The 9753-nt window shown below is 43.5% G+C and overlaps 1 long non-coding RNA gene across 1 annotated transcript in view; it reads right to left on the reverse strand.

Moving 5' to 3' along the window:
* Positions 1-9753, reverse strand: part of LOC310675440 — a 65800-nt gene that overhangs the window by 22364 nt on the left and 33683 nt on the right. The gene's annotated exons all lie outside the window — the stretch shown is intronic.

Genomic DNA, 9753 nt, shown 5'->3' on the forward strand with positions numbered 1-9753 from the left:
TGAGAAGACAGGATTTGCAGGTCTTTTAAACAGTATCGAAAATCTGCTAAATATTGTTACTGGAGGAAAAAGCAATATGAGTTTGCAAGCCACTAATAGTGACATTCCTCTTCCAAACCATTTTCTTCTCTCTCTCTCTCTGTCTTTCTCTCTCTCTCCCTCCCTCCCTCTTTTAAGTATATTTCTGGCCTGAAGAATGTCAAAAAAGGAAGGAGGGAGAAAGGAAAGGAAAGGAAACAGAAGCCAACAATTGCTATAGTCCTTGCTCAGCAACGGAAGGGGATGCCAGACTGCTGGGAAGTGAGTCACATGCTTTGTATGCATAAAGACTTATGTGAAGGTTCAGATAAACGGATTGGAAGCAGGGCTAACTTGGTATAAGACAGCTTTCCATGTGCAACTGTTTCTGGGGAGGCTGGTCCATAACTCTGCACATGCATAAGATCTCAGGTCCAGTTCCAGGACTGGAACAAGTGTTTTGGGGACTTTCTGGGCACAGGGCAAGAAGAAGTGTGAATGAGTCCTTGCTGTGGGCTTTCCTCCCCCCCCTACTTTCACAGGGGTACACCCTCCAATGTCAATGTTCTCCCTCCAAGCACACCCACCCCATAAGATTGCCTGCCCCAATTCCTGCCCACAAGGCTTGTTTGGTTTTGTTTTCTTGTGCCATCTTGCATCTGCCAATCTCTCTAAACTGAGGATTCATTTCCTAAAGTAATGAAACAGCATTACAAACGCAATTAATTCACCAGAAATTCGCCTTGAGCAACCCCATCTCAAGAAACGGTAGGCAAGTTGTCTGCCAACTTACCCAGGCCAGACTTTTAAGATGATATCAAACATGTACATACTCATTCAGGTGACATCTCCCCCTTCCCCTGAAGGTTCAAAGCTTTCGATTTCATTGTATGCTTGCAATAATCCCGTGAGGTCGTTTGGGCTGCAAGGTTATCACAGCCTAAGCAACCTCATGGGATTATTGCACTTAGTACCTCTTTGCCCGAATCTTCTTGGGTTTTTTATCATTAGAAGGCAGAGCATGAGTGCAGCCCATGAAAGAAACACTAGCAAACACTAGACTTCTGCAATGTGTCACAGAGGAGGTGGCTGGGACTCTGGCAGAAATCCTTGGGACGAGAATTGGAGAATTAACAAGCAAGCTCCTATTTTCATCTGAGAAATATCGGAAATTAAGTTGGAAGTTAAATGACACAAGCTCTTCCAACCTACCCCTGTCACTGTCAAATTTAATGTTATCGCACCCCATTAGCTAGTGTGCGACAATTATTTAACTAATACACATTCTGATTTTACCAGGTATCTATATTTGGATGGAAGTATGCTTAGATATTTGGACAAACAGCCTCACACAGTTCTCATCATCATCACTCCAGCTGGAATCTGAATTATATCTCCAGCCGTAGGCTCAAGCGCCTTGTAAAGCTGGGGCTCCTTCAGGCACTGAAGCTATGCATCCCATAGAAAATGACTAGATGGTGCTCTGAACACACCCCTTGGCTAATCTGCAGAAACTGTGGTTCCTGAGACAATGCAATTCCTCTCCTCAAAGTGCATAGCACACATGTTAACAGGGTTCCTCTGTATTACACCATGAGAAAAGCTGTAAGAGGCCTCAGACCAGTAACAAAAGCATCACACAGAATGACCAGGACATTGACAGAATAGTCAACCATTCTAGCCAGAAACTTCCCAAGAGCTCTCAAGAATCACTCCAATTCCTACCTGGAATCCTCATCTCCTGTTCCTCTGATATCAAGTATGTGGTGGCTGGATTCCAAGGGATAGTGCAGAAATGACGTTTCTCCTCAAATGTATGGCTTCCTGGCAGGCCCAACACCAGGGATCAGCATGGATGGGTACCTCCCGGGACTCAGAAAGGGCCATCGCCTACCCACATCTGCCAGATGTCATCAGGACCATCTACTGGCGCTTTGTGGCCCTGCCATGTTCACCACCACCAAAGCTGTTGCCGCTTGCTGCCATCACTTCACACAAACCTCACTTTTAAACAGGAGTCAAACTCATGCTTGGCTCTGCTCTGCGGTGGCCACATTGCCCCGGAACTCAAAACTTGACCAAACATTGGGTCAGGCATTGAGTTTCAAGCAGGGGCCCATCTTGCTGTCAGCACCATGCTGAAGTTCCAGCGAAGCCCGGCACCGGCTCTCCTACTCGATTTTTCATCTTCAAAAAGTTCTTTTCAAAGCAAGATCTGAGAAAACAGTTCAGCACCAAAGGGCATACTATCCTATGAACAAGACAAGGCAGCAGGCACAAACATTCAGCAAACGTTCAATGAATGAGTCTTCTGTGTGTGGAACACTTTGTCTCTGGTGTTTCGGTTTGTGTCGATGTGATGGTACTTTAATGACTGGCTTGTCCTTCTGGGAATCAGGAAATGTGAGCCATCGGCACGACTGTTTGTTCACCGGACATGGGAAGCCATATTACCAAATCACGCAATTGTTTGCCCTGGATATGTGTGCGTACGTGAGCAAGCACTGAAGTGAATCACATGCTCCCTGAGAGTGGTTTATTTGCTTTGCTTTTTATCCGTGCAGAAACCCAGGTCTCGAAGTTGGCAGAAGGAAACACAACAACACGGCTGTGCAGAAGTCACTCAAATTCATTGACATATTTCTGCATGTGGAACAATGGAAGCATTGATTGCCTGAAATAAATAGTAGAAGTAGTAGTAGCTAAACAAAGCAAGCTTCTTTCTTTAAGCCGTAAGGCTTTCCTGAACAATATAGCCGTAAATTTATTTTATGATGGATTTTGACCTAGAAGCAACATGATGTTATTTAGGGCAAATGTTCCTAAATGATCTGTGGGCTAGGCTGGCCCTATCGCAAGCCATGCAGATGAGGAGCAGAAGGAACACCTTCTAAACATGTGTTTATTGCGGCATCACTGCTCCTCAGGCAGGCAAGCTTTTCCCAGTGTTCGGTCCCTGCTCCTGCCCACCTAGCAGTTCGAAAGCACGTAAAAGTGCAAGTTGATAAATAGGTACCGCTCTGGCAGGAAGGTAAACGGCGTTTCCGTGTGCTGCTCTGGTACGTCAGAAGCGGCTTAGTCATGCTGGCCATATGACCCGGAAGCTGTCTGCAGACAAACGCCGGCTTCCACAGCCTATAGATCGAGATGAGCACCGCAACCCCAGAGTCGTCCGCGACTGGACCGAATGGTCAGGGGTACCTTTACCTTTTTAAGGCATGGGTAGAGGACACAGGTTGCGTCTAAACCACTGAGCCTAGGGCTTGCCGATCGGAAGCTCAGCGGTTCGAATCCCCGCAATAGGGTGAACTCCCATTGCTTGGTCCCTGCTCCTGCCCACCTAGCAGTTCGAAAGCACGTCAAAGTGCAAGTAGATAAATAGGTACCGTTCCAGCAGGAAGGTAAATGGTGTTTTCGTGCGCTGCTCTGGTTCCGCCAGAAGCGGCTTAGTCATGACCCAGAAAAACTGTCTGTGGACAAACACCGGCTCCCTTGGCCAGTAAAGTGAGATGAGCGTCGCAACCCCAGAGTCGTCCGTGACTGGACCTAATGGTCAGGGGTCCCTTTACCTTTAGGCAAACTAAGGCCCGGCCCAATCACTTTCTAAATCAGGCCCCCGGGAAGTCCGAAAATCAGCATGTTTTTACATGAGTAGAATGTGTCCTTTTATTTAAAATGCATCTCTGGGTTATTTGTGGGGCATAGGAATTCGTTTTTTTTTTCTTTCTTTCTTTCTTTCTTCAAAATATAGTCTGGCCCCCCACAAGGTCTGAGGGACAGTGGACTGGCCCCCTGTTGAAAAAGTTTGCCAATATAGAATAAATGTTGATAACTGCATAAGGTAAACGCACGTACATAAATATATAAACCACAAGTCTAAAATAGTACAGGAGAGCAATCCAAAAGCCATCTTGGCTCTCCTAAAGACCCTCAATATCTCCTCTGCCTCCTTAATCCCCCTTGCCTGAGAACACGCAGGCAGAGAGCAATCAGGGAAGTTGCTGAAGGAATTCTGCATTGAGGGAATTTTCCGAGGGGCATCCTGATGGTCTTATGATCCAATGCTAATGTTTTGCGTAAATTGTGTCTGGAACTATGTAAAACTTGCTAAATCCTCAGGAATATCACACCTTGGCCTGCCTGAGCCACAGTAACCCCACCTCAGGTGTGATGTATTTTCTGACTGCTTGTAGAGAAGATGTGCTTCTACTCCATGCCAAAATGAAGGCAGCCCTGTTTAGGGAAGTTTTTAATGTTTGATGTTTCATAGTGTTTTTAATATTCTGTTGGGAGCCGCCCAGAGAGGCTGGGGAAACCCAGCCAGACGGGTGGGGTATAAATATTATTAATAATAATAATAATAATAATAATAATAATAATAATAATAATGTTTCTTCTTGGTTCTGGGTCTCTCTTGCCTCCTTGCTAGGAGGCGAGGGGACTCCACTGCAACAGAAAAATAAAGATCTGCCTTGTTTTCACGGCATCCTGCCTCTATCCATTCATCTCTGACAGATCATGAACTTAGGGGACCCCTCAGTCCTTTGGGGAGTTGGGCAGCAGAAGCCAACCACCTCTATTTTTCTATATAAACTGCATAAAAATTGCCAGCCAGCCCCCAATTGAATCCAGTTTGACATTTTCTACAGAAAACCCAGCAAGTTGTGTGTGTGTGTGTGTGTGTGTGTTGGGGGGGGGCTTGTTTTAATGTTGTCAACCTATTTATGATATCTGAACGACCGGTTTGCAACATTAAGCTTTCTGTCTGGAGTTAAGCCCTCTTAATTCTGGTTTTTCAGACAGCAAACAGAGCTCTGGCAGCCTTTGCTTTTTCAAAGCAAAAAAAGAGAAAAAGCTCAGCTTCCGTCTGTGTGCGATCCTGCAGAGCAGCTATCGAGCTTCAGCGATTAACCTCTCCAGAAAAGCAGATTTTAACGTGCAGGAAGTAGTTGAAGAAGGGGAGGAAAAAATATCTCCCTTTCGAAGGAAACACCGCCTGCCGAAACCCGGGATCGAACCAGGGACCTTTAGATCTTCAGTCTAACGCTCTCCCAACTGAGCTATTTCGGCAGCTGCTCTGCCGCTTTCGAGGAAGGACTGACAAAAGGACTCTCCCGCTTGATTAATTCCGTGGTTTGTATTTGAAAATACATATACTGTATATATATTCGCTCGGCGCTGGTGTTGCCTTGGGCAGCTTCTCGACGATGGTTGAATTAGTTGCAGGTTCCATTTCGTGGCAGTGGCTGTGAGCAGCGCCTCTGCTTAAAGGGGGAAAAAAACTATTTAAATAATAACAACCACCTGGAAAGATTCCCCCCGACAAGGCTGGCGATTTCTTTAGGACTTATTTTTACACACGTTCTGAAAAACGTGCCAGCCTGTGATTTCCTCCTTTTCATATATAGAAATTTAAATGTATTTATATTCAAGTGTGTGTGTGTGTGTGTGTGTGTGTGTGTGTGTAATATTTATATTTTAGTAACGGCATGGGCTTTGCAGAGAGCACCACGTGAGCTAAAAGTTTTCCTGGGAGTTTATATATATATATATATATATATATATATATATATATATATATAAAATATTTTTTTTTTGTGTGTGTGTGTGTGTGTGTATAAACTCCCAGGAAAACTTTTAGCTCACGTGGTGCTCTCTGCAAAGCCCATGCCGATATTCAAATATATATATTTATATATTTATATATAAAAATAAACTTAAATATACATATAAAAAATTAAATTTTTATATATGAAAAGGAGGAAATCGCGAGATGGGCAGCCTCTGTCGCCTTTCCTCCAGCAATAACAGCACTATTAAAGATGCCCACGTGGCAACTCTGCCAATGTTTGCTTTTCAAGTTAAGGCCCATTGACTTCAACGGGAGTTACTTCCAAGTTATGGCAGCGAAATCAGCTGCGGTCAAGTTTTGCCACGTGGGGTTTTAAAGGCAGCATGCAAGGTTTTGCCTTCTTCTTCTTATTTATTATTATTATTAACACACTACTGAAACTGCATTTCTATATATTGGCCCTTGAGTGGCTTACCATTGTATTAAACATACAATCAGAAAAATATATATACTGTACTGTAGCATGAATTAGCTGCACGCATGCAAATAGAAGATGAAACAAGCAACAGCTGAAAACGCTGGCCACATTAAGATAAACTCAACAGTGTAAATAAGTTTTGATGGATGTAATAATGGAATACTGAATGGTATCGTTTCTGTAAAATATGCAGGCAAAGTAAAATGAACCATGGAACGAGAAGAAGGGAAGTCCCCGATATTTTGAGGATATAAAAATGAGTAAATTGTAAAACAGAAAATTTAATAAAAATGATATATAAAAAAGAAGATAAAACAAACAAAAATGCCCCCAGCAGCATAAATCAACATGAAATAGCATAAAAACCCAAAGGGTTGAGGAATATAAAAAGTACTAAAATATGCAAATGTTGTGCAAAGGCCTGGAAGAATAAAAAGTGTTTTACCTGGTGGTAGGTTACGATGCAAGTATCTTTGAGGGCACTGCAGTGGGTTGCTATTAACCCAAAAGGTCCCCTCACCTCACTTCATTGGGTGGGGGAACATGAAGAACATTCCAAGCTCTTAGGGGCTAAGCTTGAGCGGTATTTGTGGGAGAAGGCAGTCCTTTGAGATAACCTGGCGCAAAATTATTTGGGGCTTTGAAGGTTAACGTCAGCACTTTGAATTGGACACAGAAAGCGTGTTCTCCTTCATGGAGAGCACGTGTTGCGGTGGGGTCTGCTGAGCCACCCCTCTGTTACCAGGCAGGGTCTCTAAAGATGGCCTGGGGCAGTGATCGGTTCACTGGGTTGCTGGGGTAAAAGTTATGTTGCAATTTTGGTGGGAGGGGTAAAATGTTTAAATACTCTGCACGCAGCCTGGAGCTTTCTCTTTGCTGCGTGCAACGGATCACCCGCCCACCCGCCCTTGAGTAAGGGGTTGTTGCGTTGACCTTGCTATGCTTGTCATGGGGTCGTCTGCCGTTGGGGCAGGGGCCTGGTAGGAATTTTGTCCATCTGGCTGATTGGCTGGGCAATTTTGGTTTTGCCTACTGCGTAGCAAATCGTCACAACTTGTAAGGTGTGGTTAGCCATTGGTTATAAATTGGTGGAGGAGGGGTTAGGATAGGCTGTGCCTGCCCCTCCATGGTTGCTGCGGAAAGGGAATTCCGTTAAAGGAATCCTGGGGCTTGCCATCTTTTCATCCAATCCCTGGAATGGGACTAGGGCCGGCAAGCCTTCGGGGAGCATGCGGGTGAGAATTGAGGGTCTGTGACTCAGCTCCTTTTCTCCCCGACTTGCTTTCCCCCGCACTGTCTTTCGGTGGTGCCCGGAAGTCAGTTCTGTCCCCAGGCGGGGGGACAGATAGTCTTAACCAATGCCTAAACAACCATTCACGGTTTTGTATTTAAATAAAGTTGTGGCCAAAATTATGCCAAAAACCTTAAACAAAAATTAAGTGTGCGTTGTGAGTTATTTGGCGGGTGGCTTGGGGACCTCGACATGCAAATGGACCGGAAGACCTCGCAGACGACAAAAATGTGTGCTGGCGTCCTCTGAACCAGCTGACGGTCCTGGGTTGCTTTCAAAGGATGGCACATTGCACTCATCAAAACACATTGACTGGGGGAGGTCGTTTAGGCAAGTAGGGCTTTCAAGTAGTAGCCATCAAAGTTCTCTGCGTTGTTTTTTAAATGACCATAATTAATGAATTATTCCATACAACTAACATAGTGAGGAAACATGCCTTCGAGGGATTCAGCTGATTTAGTCTTCAATGGTTTAGCATTAAAAAAAAGTGGGACAAACAAGTTCACCGCATGTACTTTGTTAAAGGAAAATATAATGAAAATGATGTATAGATGGTATTTGACGCCTGTAAAATTAGCAAAGATATATCATAATTGTGACGATATATGTTGGAAATGTAAAGAAAAGGAAGGAACCTTTTATCATATGTGGTGGACCTGTCCCAAGGTGAAAGACTTCTGGGAGAAGATTTATAATGAATTGAAAAAAATGTTGAAATATCCATTTATAAAGAAACCAGAGGCCTTTCTTCTTGGAATAACAGGTTTGGAATTGCCCAAGAAAGATGTTAAATTATTTTTGTATGCCACAACTGCTGCTTGTATTTTGTTAGCTAAAAAGTGGAAAACCCAAGAATCACCAACAATAGAAGAATGGCAGATGAAGATGATGGAATTTTCGCTAGCCGACCTAACCGGAAGAGTCCGCGACCAGAAGGAGGAGCAGCATCAGGAAGAGTGGAATAAATTTAAGGATTATTTAGTCAAATTTGTTAAGTTAAATTAACTGAAAATAGCTTGCAGATACTTAATGGGCTTAGGATTTTATTTATGTTAAGTGATGAATTAATATGTTTAATTCCATAAGGTGAAGATCTAAGGATGTTAAATTTCATAAAAATTGGGATTTGGAAAACCGTTAAAAGGACATGCAATGAAATTCAACCAAGGGGATGCGAGGAAGCCACTTAACAAAGTTAATAACTGTAATTTTCAATAAGGTTATGATTTATGTTTGTTTGTCTTGTGTGTTTGTTTGTTTACAATATTGTGAAAACCAATAAAATTTTTGAAATAAAAAAAGGGGGACAAAGGAAAACTATTCCATTTTCGCATCTTTCATTTCAGGAGCTAAACAGAGTTAGGGGTTTATAAGACTTTTGCTCGATTCCTGCGTTATAATAATATTGAATGTGTAGTCTATGCCATTTCAATTATAGTCTGCCCTTTTTCGCATTTTATTTTTTTTACACAATATGGACATGCATGCATTCCTCTTTGGGAAACATTTTCCATTGCGATTTCACTAGATTTTCAAGGCTCTGTCGAGCTTGGGCAAGCCATTTACTCAGGTAAGCGTTCCACAAAGCCGGCATCTTGTTTATATTCTCTTATCACATGCAGTATTTGCATGCTGGTGAATTCTGAGCCCTACAGAGCTGCTGCTGGCATGCCAACACGGCAGGCATATGGGCCAGCACAAGCGAGAAGACCATTTAAATGACATGACAGGCAGAGTTTGATGGTGCAGCGCATGCCTTGCACGCAAAAGGTCTCCACTTCCATCCCTGGGTGTCCCCAGGCAGGGCTGGGAAAGACTTCAGCCTGAAACCTTGGACAGCCATTTCTTAAGTCAGTGTCAATAATACTAAATGAATCACTGGACCAAGTTGGCCTAAGGCAAGCTCCCTCTGTCATATAGGCAAATGCTTCACCAGTGGCCAACATGACATGAAATTTGGCCTCAGAATATCTTGATCATAGTTTCCTCATACTGAAAGCTTTGGGAACAGAGTAGTGCTAAAATTCACACGACCCATTTGGCACAACAGAATGTAGTTACGGTGTTTTAGCCTTGGATTCAATGTTCGAGGGGTTTGGCAGAGCGCCTTTATATGACTGCAGCTTGTGATGAAGAATACTTATCACTGGTTCAGTACAGTGGTACCTCAGGTTAAGTACTTAATTCGTTCCGGAGTTCCGTACTTAACCTGAAACTGTTCTTAACCTGAAGCACCACTTTAGCTAATGGGGCCTTCCGCTGCCACTGTGCCGCCGGAGCACAATTTCTGTTCTCATCCTGAAGCGAAGTTCTTAACCTGAAGCACTATTTCTGGGTTAGCAGAGTCTGTAACCTGAAGTGTATGTAACCTGAGGTACCACTGTATCTCTATCA

This window comes from Podarcis tiliguerta (assembly GCF_965153285.1).
Source record: "Podarcis tiliguerta genome assembly, chromosome: 4".
Lineage (NCBI taxonomy): Eukaryota > Metazoa > Chordata > Lepidosauria > Squamata > Lacertidae > Podarcis > Podarcis tiliguerta.